Here is a 15,089-nt window from a genome sequence, read left to right on the forward strand (position 1 = left end):
GTACCTGGAGTTGGAGTCGGAGTTGGTGGTTTCATAAACTGAGGAGTCGAAGTCAAGAGTCGGATGATTTTTGTATCAAATCCACAAACCTAGTAAGAATTAGACTAAGTAGTCGGAGTCTAGGAGTCGGAGCCATTTTGGGTACCTGGAGTCAGAGTCGGTGGTTTCATAAACTGAGGGGTGGGAGAATTTTTGTACCGACTCCACAGCCCTGGCCAGTAAGGGCCTGTGCATAATAGTGCCAGTGCAATGCATTAGCCATTGTATAATAATACAATAATACAATAACATTTGTAAAGCGCTTTTCTCCCATAGGACTCAAAGCGCATAGCTGTGTCTCAGATTAATACAGGGTTTCAGGCTGGGTTGTGTTACAGAGGAGATAGTCATATGTTCATGAATGCCAGACTGAAAAGGTAGGTTTTCAGTTTAGACTTAAATGCTTCCAGGGATGGGGCTGTCCTGATTGGGTGTGGCAGGGAGTTCCAAAGTGTAGGGGCAGCATGACAAAAGGCTCTGTCTCCAAAGGTTTTGAGGTGGACTCTGGGGGTGACCAAGGTGTTACGTCCTTTTGATCTAAGATTGTGGGGGGTGTGATGTAGTTGCAACAAGTCCTTCAGGTATCCAGGGCCCAGATTGTGCAAGGATTTGAATGTCAGTAAGCCAATCTTAAACAGAATTCTCCATTTTATCGGTAGCCAGTGGAGTGAGCTCAGGGTTGGTGTTATGTGGCAATGGCGGGGTTGGCTCGTTAACAGCCTTGCGGCGGTATTCTGTACTAATTGCAGGCGGCGTAAGTCTTTCTTATGCAGGCTTGTGTAGAGGACGTTGCAGTAGTCTAACCTTGATGTGACGAAGGCATGAACTAGGGTTGGAAGATCCTCTGAAGGAATTAGGTGTTTAATCCTTGCAATATTCCTTAGGTGAAAGAAGGAATGTTTCACAACAGCTGAGATTTGATTCCTGAAGCTTAATTTCCCATCAATCAGTACTCCCAGGCTGCGCACACAGTCTGAGTTGTTCAGGTCTGAGCTCCCTATCCTTAGCGGTGTTGGTTGAGACTGGAGCTGCTTTGCTGTTGAGCCCTGGCCCTCGATAACAAGAACCTCAGTTTTGTCAGCATTAAGTTTTAGCCAATTATTATTCATCCACTCCTGAAGCTCAGCTAAGCATGCGTTTATTTGTGGAGTAGGGTCTGTGACATCAGGTTTGAATTACAAATGTCATCAGCATAGCAATGATATGTCAGGCCATGTTTTTGTATGATTTCTCCAAGTGGCAGCATGTATATGGTGAACAGTAAAGGGGATAATATTGCGCCCTGAGGTACACCGTATTTTAGTGGTACAGGGTTGGAGAGGAAGGGCCCTAAGGCTACCCTTTGTGTTCTGCCAGCCAGGAAGGAGTTGAACCACCGGAGAACAATGCCATCTATGCCACAGTACTCTTGTAGCCTGTTGAGTAAGATTTCATGATCGACTGTGTCAAAAGCCGCTGAGAGGTCGAGCAAAATCAGGATGGAACATTGACCCTTGTCTCTTGCAATGAGCAGATCATTGCAAATCTGGGTGAGGGCTGTTTCACAGCTGTTTCACAGCTGTGATATTTCCTGAAACCAGATTGAAGAGGGTCAAGGATAATACATTTCATTTCTATATGAAGTTGTTTTTATTGAGGTAAGTCACCTCCATTTTCCACTTTTAGTTGTTTTTAATCTAATTTCATAAACATCTTTATCCCCACTTTGTCAGGAAGGGGTTCGTCATTATGGCCTACAATGGCCATTGTCCCACCAGCCCTGCGGGTATATTCACTAAACTCCGGTAAACTTAACATGTTCAGAAAAATTACATAACCGGTTAAGCTTACCATTAGATGTTATGTCCCATTGGAGATGGAAACTGTAAGAAACTATACGTTGGTTGCTATGGGCAACAACACAACACCTTTGTTCGGCACCAGCAACTCCTTAGAGCTGCAACTCACAGGAAGTGTGAGAACTCGACTCTCATCACAGCAACAGCATAGGAGATAGAACTTCTAAGACCTCCTCAGAATTTAGGACTTTATTCAGCCAACAGATAAAACAGTACGGTTCGTTACATCTTTAGCCAAGCAGATTATTCTGTAGTAAGTCTTTTGCGTTGCAAGCTGGGCCCCCAGGCTGTGAGGGTCATCAAGGGTATGTAAGGGAAAGGGTGTGACCTTTGGGGGGCCCCATCAAAGCTTTGCTGGGGACCCAATGATTTGTAGTTAGCCCCTGGATCCAGATGCCTAAATTATATCTAGATCATACATGCCAAACTCTGGCCTGCAGAGCCATCAAGTTTGGCCCTCAATTGATTTCCTCACTTTGCATTATGTTTGGCCAACTCTAGACCATCAGGGAAGCCATATTGAAGGTGAAGCTCTAGATCACCAGGGAAGCCATATGAGGGAGGGGGGGGGGGGGGGGGGGGAAGCACTAGACACCAGGGAATTGTTTAGGGGTGGGAGAAGGGCCTCTGGAAACCAGGAAACTGAACAGGGGAGAAAGGGGGCCACTAGACACCAGAGAACTGTATAGGGGAGAGAGGACCACTAGACACCAGGGAACTGAATAGGGGAGAGAGGAGGCATTAGGCACCAGCAAACTGTATGGTGGTGGTTGGGGGGGGGGGGGTGCACTTTACACCAGGGAACTTTATAAGGAAGAGATGTGGCTACTAGACATTGAGGTTGACCCACGACTTGACCATTTTTGGCCCACTTTGTATTTGAGTTTGACACTCCAGATCTAGATCCACCACTGGTAATTGGAGCTATCATACTACAATCACACAGGTGATTAAGACCATTGTAATATATATATCTCACACTTTTTAGATTCTTTTTTTCTATTGTTATGTTTTTATTAAGTATCAAGTTGTGACTCCAACAGTCATCTCTTTCGTCTATTGTCATCTTAATGCACAGAGATATAGCAAAGCGTAAAGCAGCAAAGAGCGGTGTTTTACTCCTTGCCGTCGGTAATTGGGATCGGAGCATTAGTCTGACCATAAAGACACAGCTTCCTGTCAAGTCCATTATCTCCGTTCCACAAAGCTGCAAGGTGGCCTCATCAAACACGAGTTAACAACCGCGACATCTGTCTTATGTAGGAGTTAATAATTAGATGACATAGGAATCATTATTGTACTACAAGCAGAATCCCACTACACTTTTCTTTCAAAAATAAACGTAAGACATGGAGGACTTCAGTGTTATTTCTTTTATTTTATTTTAAAGTTATGTGAGTTAAATATTATAAATGATCAAACCAAACGGTCTTCTATTCTTCCATGTTGAAAAAGAAAGAAAAAACTCGGCCTTTGTACATCTTATGATTAGCTTGGTTGGAGAGGCCACCATCTGAAAGGTGAGAGGATTCTGGTAACCACCTGAGCCGATATTTAAAGATCTCTGATATCAGTTGTGATGACTTCTTAAGGCTCTTTCCCCACACTTACTGTTCAACAGGTCCACCAATTAAAGAGGAGAAGCCTTTGATGGCCCCCCAGTAGAATGGACAGTGCAGGGCCTACGTTGAGGCCATGTGTAAGGATTCAAAGAGGACATGGCACACAAAAAGCCGCCGTCTCAATTCTAAACATTTCCAGCCGTGGCCCTGACCCACTGTTTAACTTTAAAGGACCTTCTGTTGCCGGCAACGTGCAAAAAACACGAGTCCCTTGATTTTATTTTTACATTTGTTTCAGAGGCCTGTCGGATGAAAGCGTCAAGAGAGGAGGTGGCAAGACACACGGATGCATCTTAAAGCGGCTTGCATCTTCCAGGGCACGACCCGCCAAAGGCGGGGACCGGCTTTGCAACCCATCGTGTCCTCGTCGTTGATAATAGTCCCTATTGTGTCCGGCCACAAAATACTGGAGCACAACAGGGCTCTGAAATCACACAATTACGTTCGTCAGATGTGATGACAAGCGGGAAATCAATGTTCAATTTGCGGGTAATAATACGCTCCCTAGAGTTCATTGTTGCTCCAATAATATTATATTTTTTTAATCTGTCTTTCACCTTCTTTCCTGAAAGCTTTTCCAAGCTGAAATTCAATCGCTGAATGGCTTGATTGGAGGAGGGAAATGGCATACAACGTTATTGGAGTCTAATGGTGTTTTTTTGGTTATTTTTTGTCATTACTTCAATATAAATTATCAGACGAAGTAGAGATAGGGTTTCCTAATGGACAAGGAGGACCCATCCAGGACGAAAGGGGCAGATTTGAAACTATTACCATTGTTTTTAGAGATTTCTCCGCGGCGATCTAATCTTTCTAAAATGCCTAAATAATGTGCTTATTGGTTTACACATTATACTTAAGTTCCTCCAGCACATCTTATTTTCACGGCAAAGTGAAGTCTTCAATCATCTTGAGACCTTGTTAGACTTGTGTTTTGCCAGTAAGTACGGCGTGTTGTGTACACAAGGAGGAGATAGAATTTCTGTTCTGATAGCCGAACAGAGAGAGCATCATGTAAAAACATTCACTTTAAAGAGAATCTGTACTGTAAAATTATTACAATAAAAAGCATACCATTCTATTCATTATGTTCTCCTGGGCCCCTCTGTGCTGTTTCTGCCACTCCCTGCTGCAATCCTGGCTTGTAATTGCCATTTTTATGCAGTGTTTACAAACAAAAGACATAGCAAGTGATACGCTGAGAGTAGCTCAGTGTGTGAGTCATACAGAGTGTGCAGGGGCCCTGGAGAGGGTGTGTATAGCTTTTATCCAATCACAAGCAGAGCAGCACATTCCAGCCTGACTGCCTGAGCCCAACAAACCCGACAGAGGAGAGAAGATTAGATCATATAACAGAGATAATACAGCCACTGTGCAACTAGGAAAGGCTGCAGTAAGACAGAGCACATTAGAACAGGTATAGGAACTTATACTATAGAAGAAATAAGGCTCAAAATGTTGTTGCAGAGTATCTTTAACCACTTTGTCCTCCTTGACGTATAAAAACGTCAAGGAGGACATGCGCGCTCCCGCCCGCTCCCGCGTGCTCCCGCGGCTGATCGCGCGCGTGCACACGCACTCCCGGCCACGGATTCGGTTGCCCAGGAATCAATGTATCAGGTTATGGAGCCCGATCACTGATTCCTCTCCCCCGCTGAAAAAGCGACAGCTTCTCTCGGAAGCTACGCTTTTTCTGAAGCTATGTCCCTCTAAGCGTACATTGTACACTTAGAGTGACGTCATGTAAACAAACTCAAGATTGCCATCTTGTGGCCAAAAAGTAAAACTACAAGTAAAAGTAAAAAAAACATTACAATACACAAATATTTCCCCAAATAAAACACTTTTTATATCCCACCCTCCCAAAAATGCCCACATAAAATGTTTAATAATTAAAAAAAAAAACATTACTATAAAAAAAAACACATAAATATTTACCTAAGGGTCTAAACTTTTTAAATATCTATGTAAAGATGAAATATTTCTCTCTATTTTTTTTATAAGCTTGTAAATAGTGATGAATGCAAAACGGAAAAAATGCTCTTTTATTTCCAAATAAAATATTGTCGCCATACATTGTGATAGGGACATAATTTAAACGGTGAAATAACCGGGACAAATGGGCAAATACAATACGTGAGTTTTAATTATGGAGGCATGTATTATTTTAAAACTATAATTGCCAAAAACTGACAAATAATGCATTTTTTCATTTTTTTTCTTATTCTTACTGTTAAAATGCATTTACAGTAAGGTAGCTCTTAGAAAAATGTACCCCCCCCCCCCCAAAGAAAGCCTAATTGGTGGCGGAAAAAACAAGATATAGATCAGTTCATTGTGATAAGTAGTGATAAAGTTATAGGCTAATGAATGGGAGGTGAACATTGCTCGGATGCATAAAGTGAAAACGACTGAGAGCTTAAGTGGTTAAAGCAGTGGCTTGTTGTATCTGCCGGGTATCAGGCCCGGCCAGAAGAGATTAAAGGAGAACTCTGTGAGTGTTACTGGATTGAGCATTATTCAGTAACATTAGCAAAAAGGGGAAAAAATAAATTAATACATTGCAAAGTGAGAAGTTAAAGAAAAAGATGAGAGATCAAGAAATTATTGATATTCGCCATGGAATTTGTTCATGTTGTTTCATCCACAATCTGCCTGCAGGTGACAGCAGGTCATCATCTTTACTGCTGGTAGACATGAAAAAAAAAAAAAAACCAGATAGCACCGAGTGCCATTATCTATAACCACGCCCCCTAATAATGTGATAGGCTAAAAAGGTATTGTTTTATAGATTCTGCTTATGGTGAGAGTTGATGTATCCTATAAATACACCTAGTTTCAGTTATAGTGCCTCTATGACTACTGAACGCAACAAACTGGCAATGAAGATAGCGATAGTCAGAGCAGGGACAAGGTCCTCCAGCACCCAAGGCTGAGACACCAAAGTGCGCCCCTCCATCCCTGCCACCCGAGCCATCACACACTGATTGCTATTAGACTAAGAGGGCCACAGGGCCCACAACCTCCCCAACACCTTAATATCTAGTTATCTGGCTTGCAGTCACTGCTATGTATCCCCTTTTCTTATTTCTTTCTGCTTCATACACAATTAGGAATGACAACTGAATAAATTGTGCGCCCCCTCCTACACTGCGCCCTGAGGCTGGAGCCTCTCCAGCCTATGCCTCGGCCCGGCCCTGGCGATAGTATTGCAAAAAACCTCCATCTTTTCTTTTACAAATGGGTGAGCCTACAATGCACTTTACTGCTTTATGCACATGAAAATCGCATTTAAAGCAGACCTGAACTCAGAACATCCTCTCTGCACTAAAAGATAAGCAACAGCATAATAACTTTTAAACAAAACACATTTCTTTATTACAGCTGATACAAATCCTAAAATAAATCTGCACAGTTTCTACTTCCTGATTCATGGAAGAAGACATATTGTTAGCATCCTGTGCTTTCAAATGAGCTTATCTGCCATCTCTGCCACGGCACTTGTGTGACATAGGGGAGAGATCAAATTACAACTTGTGATTAGTCACAGATGAGGGGGAATTAGACAGGATAAACTCTCTAAATGCATACAGGGTGCATTTCTCTATGTTTTCCTTCTGTCCTGTGCAAGAGTTCAGGTCCACTTTAAAGGGATCCTAAGGCTAGAGATATATGGAGGCTGCCATATTTATTTCCTTATGAAGAATACCCAGTGGCGTAGCTAAGGAGCAATAGGCCCCGGTGTACGTTTTTCATTGGGGCCCCACAAGCACTCTACATAAAAATTGATACGGCGCACCAAAGCCTGCCAAGGACAAGCACAGTGTCAGAGGTGCAAGAAGGGGATGGGGAACAGCTGGTTAATGATGACTACTATTTAACCTCCCTGGCGGTATATTAAAAACCGCCAGGGGGCAGCGCTGCCATTTTTTTGTGTTTTTTTTTTTTAAATCATGTAGCGAGCCTAGGGCGAGCCTCCGGCGACAGGCGATCAGGAAATCCCGTTCAAAGAACAGGATTTCCTTGAGGGCTTCCCCCGTCGCCATGGCGACGGGGCGGGATGACGTCGCCGACGTCATGGACGGCGTGACGTCTAAGGGAGTCCTGATCCACCCCTTAGCGCTGCCTGGCGCTGATAGGCCAGGCAGCGCAGGGGTCTAGGGGGGGGCTCTACGGTGGCGCGGATAGCGGCAAACGAGCGCGGGGCGGTGGCGATCGGTGTGCTGGCGCAGCTAGCAAAGTGCTAGCTGCGTCCAGCAAAAAAAAAATTACGGAAATCGGCCCAGCAGGGCCTGAGCACACACGGGGTTACCGCCAAGGAGGTTAATGTAACTGGATGACACTTAGGTTTGCAAAAAAATATCTGTCCCTCTTTCTGATTTTATGTTCTAACATTGTCAGTCAACAGGAATAGAGTCTGAAGATGGCTTACTAGCTGACCCCCCAGACCCCGTGCGCTGCCTGGCCAATCAGTGCCAGGCAGCGCCGCGGGGTGGATCGGGACTCCCAATGACGTCACGACTTCGCTGACGTCGGTGACGTCATCCCGCCCCGTCGCCATGGCGACGGGGGAAGCCCTCCAGGAAATCCCGTTCTGGGCTCGCTACATGATTTAAAAAAAAAACAAAACAAAAAAAAACTGCTGCGCTGCCTCCTGGCGGAATTTTTCATACCGCCAGGAGGGTTAATTACAAGTGATCTTGCAAGGATTGTGAGGTAGTTATGGCAAATAGATAAGACCCTTGGTTTATTTAATGCTTCATAGACACAGGCTGACATGAAGAGTTTTTTAAAGACTGTTCATTGTACGCTGCTGAAGCCTGGAAACAGCTACATGTATGTTGGGGGGGGGTCACTCAAAGCAGCACAGTGATTCTCAGGGGGGGGGGGGGTAGTGACCCAGCGTAGCGCCGCCACTGACTCTGGGTGGGAGCATTCTTCAAATGCGCAGTTCGCTGCCCATGCGCAGAACACTCCCAGGCCCTCGTGAGGCCTGATAGACTGCGGGGTCTGGAGGAAGCTCCAGGTAAGTTAAACTGAACAGTGTGAATTAGGAAAACAATGGTCTCATCCAGCGTTCAGTCGAAGCGATCAGACGAGTTGATTGCTGGCTGAGGCGTCGGGGGCCGCTGTACTTAGGGCAGTCATCTTCGCCGAGCTTCATCCAGCATGTATACGAGGCTTAAAGTGGACCTGAACGCTTGCATAGGACAGAAGGAAAGCATAGAGAAATGCACTCTGTATGTTTTTATACATGTCAAACTCCGGCCCGCAGGCCAAATCTGGCCCTCAGAGCCATTACATTTGGCCCTCAAGTGGTTTCCCCACTTTGCATTATGTTTGACCCACTCTAGACCACCAGGGAAATTACTTTGGAGGTGAATCCCTAGATCACCAGGGAAGCCATATGGGGGAGGTAGTGGGAAAGCACTGGACACCAGGGAACTGTATAGGGGACGGTGGGGGCGTCTAGACACCAGGGAACTGTATAGGGGAGGGAGGACCAATAGACACCAGGGAACTGTATAGGGGAGGGTGGGGGCCTCTAGATACCAGGGAACTGTATAGGGGAGGGAGGACCAATAGACACCAGGGAACTGTATAGGGGAGAGGTGCCATTAGACACCTGAGAACTTTATAAGAGAAGAAAGTGGCCAGTAAGCATTGAGGTTGGCCCTCGACTAGGTCCCAGTGTACAATGTCGGCCCACCTTGTATTTCAGTTTGACACCTCTGATTTAGAAAGTTTAGCCCAGGTATGGGCAAACTCGGCCCTCCAGCTTTTAACGAACTACAAATCCCACAATGCATTTGCCTTTATGAGTCATGACTGTGGCTGTCAGACTCCTGCAATGCATTGTGGGACTTGTAGTTCCTCAACAGCTGGAGGGCCAAGTTTGCCCATGCCTGGTTTAGCCTGTCTTATTCCCCCTCATCTGTGACTAATCACCACTGTAATTTGATCTATCAGCTGTGTCAGCTCAGGAATCTTCTCAGCTAATTTGTAAACACAGGACGTTAACCCTATGTCTGCTTCCATAAAAGCAGGAAGTAGACGCACTGCAGATTTACTGCAGGATTTGTATTAGCTATAACAAAGAAATGTTTTTCTCTGTAAAGGTTATTATGCGGTTTATCTTTTAGAGCAGAGAGGATCGTCTGAGTTCAGGTCCACTTTAAAGTGGACCTGAACTATTGTACAGGACAGATGGAAAACAGAGAGAAACGCACCCTGTATGTATTTAGAGAGTTTAGCCTGTCTAATCCCCCCCTCAAATGTGACTAATTACCAGTGTAATTTGATCTTTCAGCTGTGTCAGCTGGCTGCCTCGGCAGAGCAGCTAATTGGTAAACACAGGATGTTAACAATATGTCTGTTTCCATGAAAGCAGGAAGTAGACACACTGTAGATTTATTGAAGGATTTGTATCAGCTGTAACAAAAATGTTCTTCTTTAAAGGTTATTATGCTGTTGCTTATCTATGTAGTGGCTGGATAGTGTACTGGTTAAGGGCACTACTGCCTTTGACATGGGAGACCAGGGTTCCTGGCTAGGGTCAGTACCTATTCAGTAAGGAGTTCAAGGCAAGACTCCCTAAGGGCTTGTTTACACTGCAGGAATTTTCGGCTTTTTTTCGCCTGCGTTTTTAAAAAACGCCCCCCGACCGCGTGAACAATGAATGTCAATGAGAAGGTTCATGTCAGCGCGGGTCGTGCGCTGTGCGGCTAGCAAAGTGGTGTTTGTACCATTTTTTAGGCGATTCCGCCTCAATGGAAAGTATAGGAGAAACGCAAAACGCTCACAAAATCGCTTTGTGCATCGATTGCGTTCGCGTTTGTATTTATACACTGTATTTATTTTTTTCCGGGTAAAGGGTCACTTCTTGATTTGCGTCAGGGAGTGAATTACAAAACCGCTCGGGAAAAAAAACGCTTAGAAAACCTCTAAGCACAAAAACGAATCGCCCACCCAAGCGACGGGAATCGGAAAAAAAAGACGCCTTTAAAAAAAGCCCAACGCGGACGGACACGCGAACGGAACGCAATGTGAACAAAGCCTTACACTGCAGGATGGCCTCTTGAGCGCCTCCCGGTGGCTGCAGCTCTTGAGTGCGACAGAAGCGCTATACGAATGTTCTAATTATTATTATTTTCAGAGCAGGAACAGGTTCGGGACTGGGACACTGGGGGCCCACCAAAGAAATTTCAACCTGGGGCCCACACATCCCATGACTGCGGTAAAAAAAAGGGCGTGACCATGCACCTGAAGGTGGGCGTGGTCATGATGTATTATGGGCAAGGCCAAATGTACATGATCTTAGCAGCATTGTAATTCAGAGACACTGCTGCCCGCGTCACTTCCCTCCTATTAGCAGGACGGAGGGACACGGGCGGGTAGCGCCGATGCGGAGGAGGCAGGGGTGCGGCGCTGACAGACAGCGCTTAGGTAAACATTGCGGGGGTATAGCGGCGCGCAGGGGGGTCCTGGGGGCACACCATGGGGCAACAGAGGCTGGTCTTAGTGTGCACAACCAGTCTCTGTGCCCCAGTAACATAATTAAATCCCACTTCGGGTTCTCTTTAACAAGCTATTTCCCATCCCCTTCTTGCACCTCTGACACTGTAGTTGCCATTGGCAGGTTTCGGTGAATCGTATCAATTGTTATGTATAGAGTGCTTGGGGGACCCCATTGTAAAATTTGCATCGAGGCCCACAGCTCCTTAGCTACGCCACTGTTCTCAGCATGAGTGATTACAGCACTGAGAAGAGAATTTTGTGCTGCAGGCAGCAATTGGAGCTCTGTCAGACAAGGAGGGGGGGGGGGGGGCCACCAGAGACCTGGAGGAAGGGCCCACCGAGGGAAAAAACTGTACTACTTTGGCCCAGTCCGACCCTGAGCAGGGAGTTCTGAGTTTAGGTCCACTTTAAGATTTCACTATTAAATTAGTTTCCGTGCAGAGATTTTGATCCTGAAAACTTTAAGTAGATTGTTCTCTCTAATCTATCCCCTATTACAGATTGCTCTGTGAAGGTTCCCCTAAACGCTCTATTGAAGAAGATTGCACAAGACGAGACGCGAGTGATTTAAGGCGGCAAGCCGGCAGCAATTAGGGGACAAACGGCTTGGAAAACTCGCAGGCATCAGCTGTTGGTTTCCTGCGCCTGTCTTGTGATATACATCATGACTTCCCATCACTCAATTGTCACAGATCGTCTATAGCGTCCCTTTCATCCCCGCACTGGTGATATGAAGAGGATTATATTATGTACTGCTTTTCTCAGAGTCCCGCCTCCTGCAGAGATGCTTCCAATTAAAGCAGGGCAGGGGAGTCTTTAAAGAACCATTTTTTATTATGCCTCTAACACAAGAAAAATGAGGGTCTTTCATCTCACTCCTAACTGTTTCTTTTGCCACCTTTCGGCGTCAGTTCTCGGCGGGAGCGGCCTTGCTGTTAAACAAATCCCCGTCGCCCGAATCTTGTGCTATACAAGCAAGCTGAGGATCATCGAGATAAGAAAAAGCGCATTATTTCCCATCAAAAGGCGATATTGTGTGACGTTAAACGCGGCCTTTGTGCGAAGACAAATTAGAGGGGACGTCGCGGCCCACACCAAAGCCGCTTAATGATGTTTAGTTATATCGGGCCGGGGTATCCCGCCGGTGTTACATGAAAGGAATGTTCGGTTTGATCGCAATGCAATCATTTAAATGCCATTTTGACGGAAGCTACGTGCAGGCGGTGGCTTTCTTATTAACCGATATTGTTTGTGGTCTTCTGCTGCCGAGAACTAGCGGTAGACCGTATTCGGCATTGTATTGCAGATTGCTTTGCTTGTGTTGACAGTTTTAACGTTGTTTAGTGAATCCCCTTCCCGCTGATGCCCTAAAGGTAGCCATACATGAGGCGACTTAGTGGCCGATCGACCATCTGTTTCCACTTATTTTAGCAATAACATTTCTATAGCGATTTTCTCCCACAGGACTCAAAACGCTTAGGCTCTCTCAGATTTAGTAATTGGTAGTAGGCAGGGCCGGTTCTAGGCTTTTTGGTGCCTGAGGCAAACTTGTGAGGAAATCCCCCCCCCCCCTCCATTTGGAATGATCGTAGAGCACCCGACAATTTACTCTGCTTCATTTAACCCCCTCCCAGCTACCTAACGCCGATCGGCGTCGGGAGGATAGCAGCCCCAGGACTGCCTGACGCTGAAAGGCGTCAAGTCCTGGGGCGGGGTTTTGCAGGGGATGACGTGTGCTGATGCACGTGCATCCCCGATTGAATGACAGAGCTCGGCTCCATCATCAGTCTCCCAGTGGCGATCGCCATTAGGAGACTGTTAGGCCGTCTATTTACATGGTGCAGCGCTGCGATCTACGGCAGTGCTGTACTGGGGACAGCCGTGTCACTCAGCTGTCCCCTAGAGAGGCTCAAGAGCGATTGGCTCTCATAGGCTGATGCTATGACAGTCGATCGCTGTCATTGGCTGGCGAGGGGAGGGAGGGGGAGAAAAAAATAAATAGGGACATTTATTTAACCTTTTGGGGACCGCCGCTACGAGATTCTAAGCCGCACTTGTGGCTGTTCTAGCCTGATGCGACGTAGGCTCTACGCTGCCTGCCATTTCCGCTCCCGACGCGATCGTGCGCACCCGAGAGGGGAGATTAAGTTGTCATATGACAGCTGACATCTCCCCTCAGTGATCAGTACCCATTGCATATGGCTGCTGATCACGTGATCACTATGATGGGTGGCGGATCGTAGTGATCAATTTGACAGCTGCGGTGGTAGGGGGGAAAGAAGAGGATTCACTCACCTCTCTTCCGTTCCCGCGACGATCGGCGCTCCCTAAGGTGGCCGGCATCCCCGCCCGTTGTGACAAAGTCCCGGGCCACGGCTTGATGACGTCATCAAGCCACGACCCGGCCCCGGGACCTAGCGTCAGTTAGAGATGGGAAGTTCGGATCTTTTCAATGATCCGGATGATTCGAATCGGATCATTGAAGAGATCCGGATCTTTGATCCGAATCTCGGATCATTTTACTACCGGAAGCATTCGGGGGTGAAATGAACAGCAGGACAGGTCTGTGGACAGGAGAAGGGGAGGGAGTGGACACACAGAGAAGGGGAGAAGATGGACAGAGGGCAGGGAGTGGACAGAGAAGGGAGGAGGGACGAGCAGAGAGCAGAAATGTTTGCACGTAATACCCACATGCTAAAGTCATATACTTTACATGTATTTCACCTATATGTTCATCTGTACACTTTGAAAGAAAAGGTCGCACAGTAAAAGAAAGCATTCCCAGAAGATAAGTGCAGCTGTTGAGTGCAGGAGGATTATATTGCCTTTCAATCACACTGTCTGCAAAGTTACTGAGCTGTGCTGTGCTGAGCCAAAAGCTTCCAATGTGTTCACTGTGCAGCACTACGGAACAGCCAGCCTATAATGGGCAGCACGTTATAGCCAGTATGTGTGCTCTACACATATCTGGCAGTGGCACCCATGTCCCCTCTCTCTCATCTACCTGTCTCCCTGCAAGGCTGCCTCCCTTCCAACAGAGCGATCCATCTCTGCTATGCTTCCAGGAGCCCGCTGCCCGCTGAGAGGGGGCGTGTCGCTCATGGCCCCGCCCCTTTTGCGATCCGAATCACTCATTTTGATGATTCGGATGATCGACTCATAAAATAGATTCGGATCAAAGATCCGAATCGTTCATGATCCGGACAACACTAGCGTCAGTACGAGCGGGTATGTCGGAGAGAGCGGTGGTGTCTGCAGGGGCCCATACTGCTGAAAGGGGGGGACTCCTGGCCACACAGGGGGACACAGCCCAGCTAGCCCACCAACAGGATCCGGCTGCCTGACCCCCCCCCCCCCCCCCCCCATGCAAAAGTGCCTTGTCCTTAAGGGGGGTTAGCCGGCCGGTTCTGAAAGGATTAAAAATGAATAAAGAAATAAACAAACATGCAACAGAAATCTCTGTTGGTGGGCAGAAATTTCTGTTGGTGGGCAGAAAGGGGGGGGGGGGGGTCATTTGTGTGCAGTGTGGTATGGCCCTGCAGTGAGCTTTCAAAGCTGCAGAGCACTAAATTGAAAAATATAGCCTGGTCACTAGGGAAGTGTAAGCCTATGTTCCTGAACTAGTTAATGTTCTCACATGACAGACTGCAGCTCAGCACAATAGCACACTGGCTGGCTGTGAGTCTGTGACAAACAAGCTGCTCACCCTCAGCCTCTCCATTCCTCCTCAGTCAGGACACCAGTGCCACCTCCTCCCTCCTGCTGTGCAAGTCAAATGAAACACTGCTGCTCTCCTGCCTCCCCCCTCCTCATTTACTGTCAGACTCCTCACACAGCACAACAAGCTGCTTTTCCCCAATGCTGCTCTCCTGCCTCCCCCCTCCTCACTCACTTTTAGACTCCTCACACAGCACAACAAGCTGCCTTTCCCCAATGATGACCTCTTCACCTCGCTCTCCTCTCACTTCTCCTCCTACTCTGACTGCATGCTGTTAGTGTAAACACAGTACAAACATGCTTCCCCTGTAATCTCTGTGGCTGATGCAAATGTTTCACTTTCCTTCATGAGAGA

Source organism: Hyperolius riggenbachi, chromosome 4 (assembly GCF_040937935.1).
Source record: "Hyperolius riggenbachi isolate aHypRig1 chromosome 4, aHypRig1.pri, whole genome shotgun sequence".
Lineage (NCBI taxonomy): Eukaryota > Metazoa > Chordata > Amphibia > Anura > Hyperoliidae > Hyperolius > Hyperolius riggenbachi.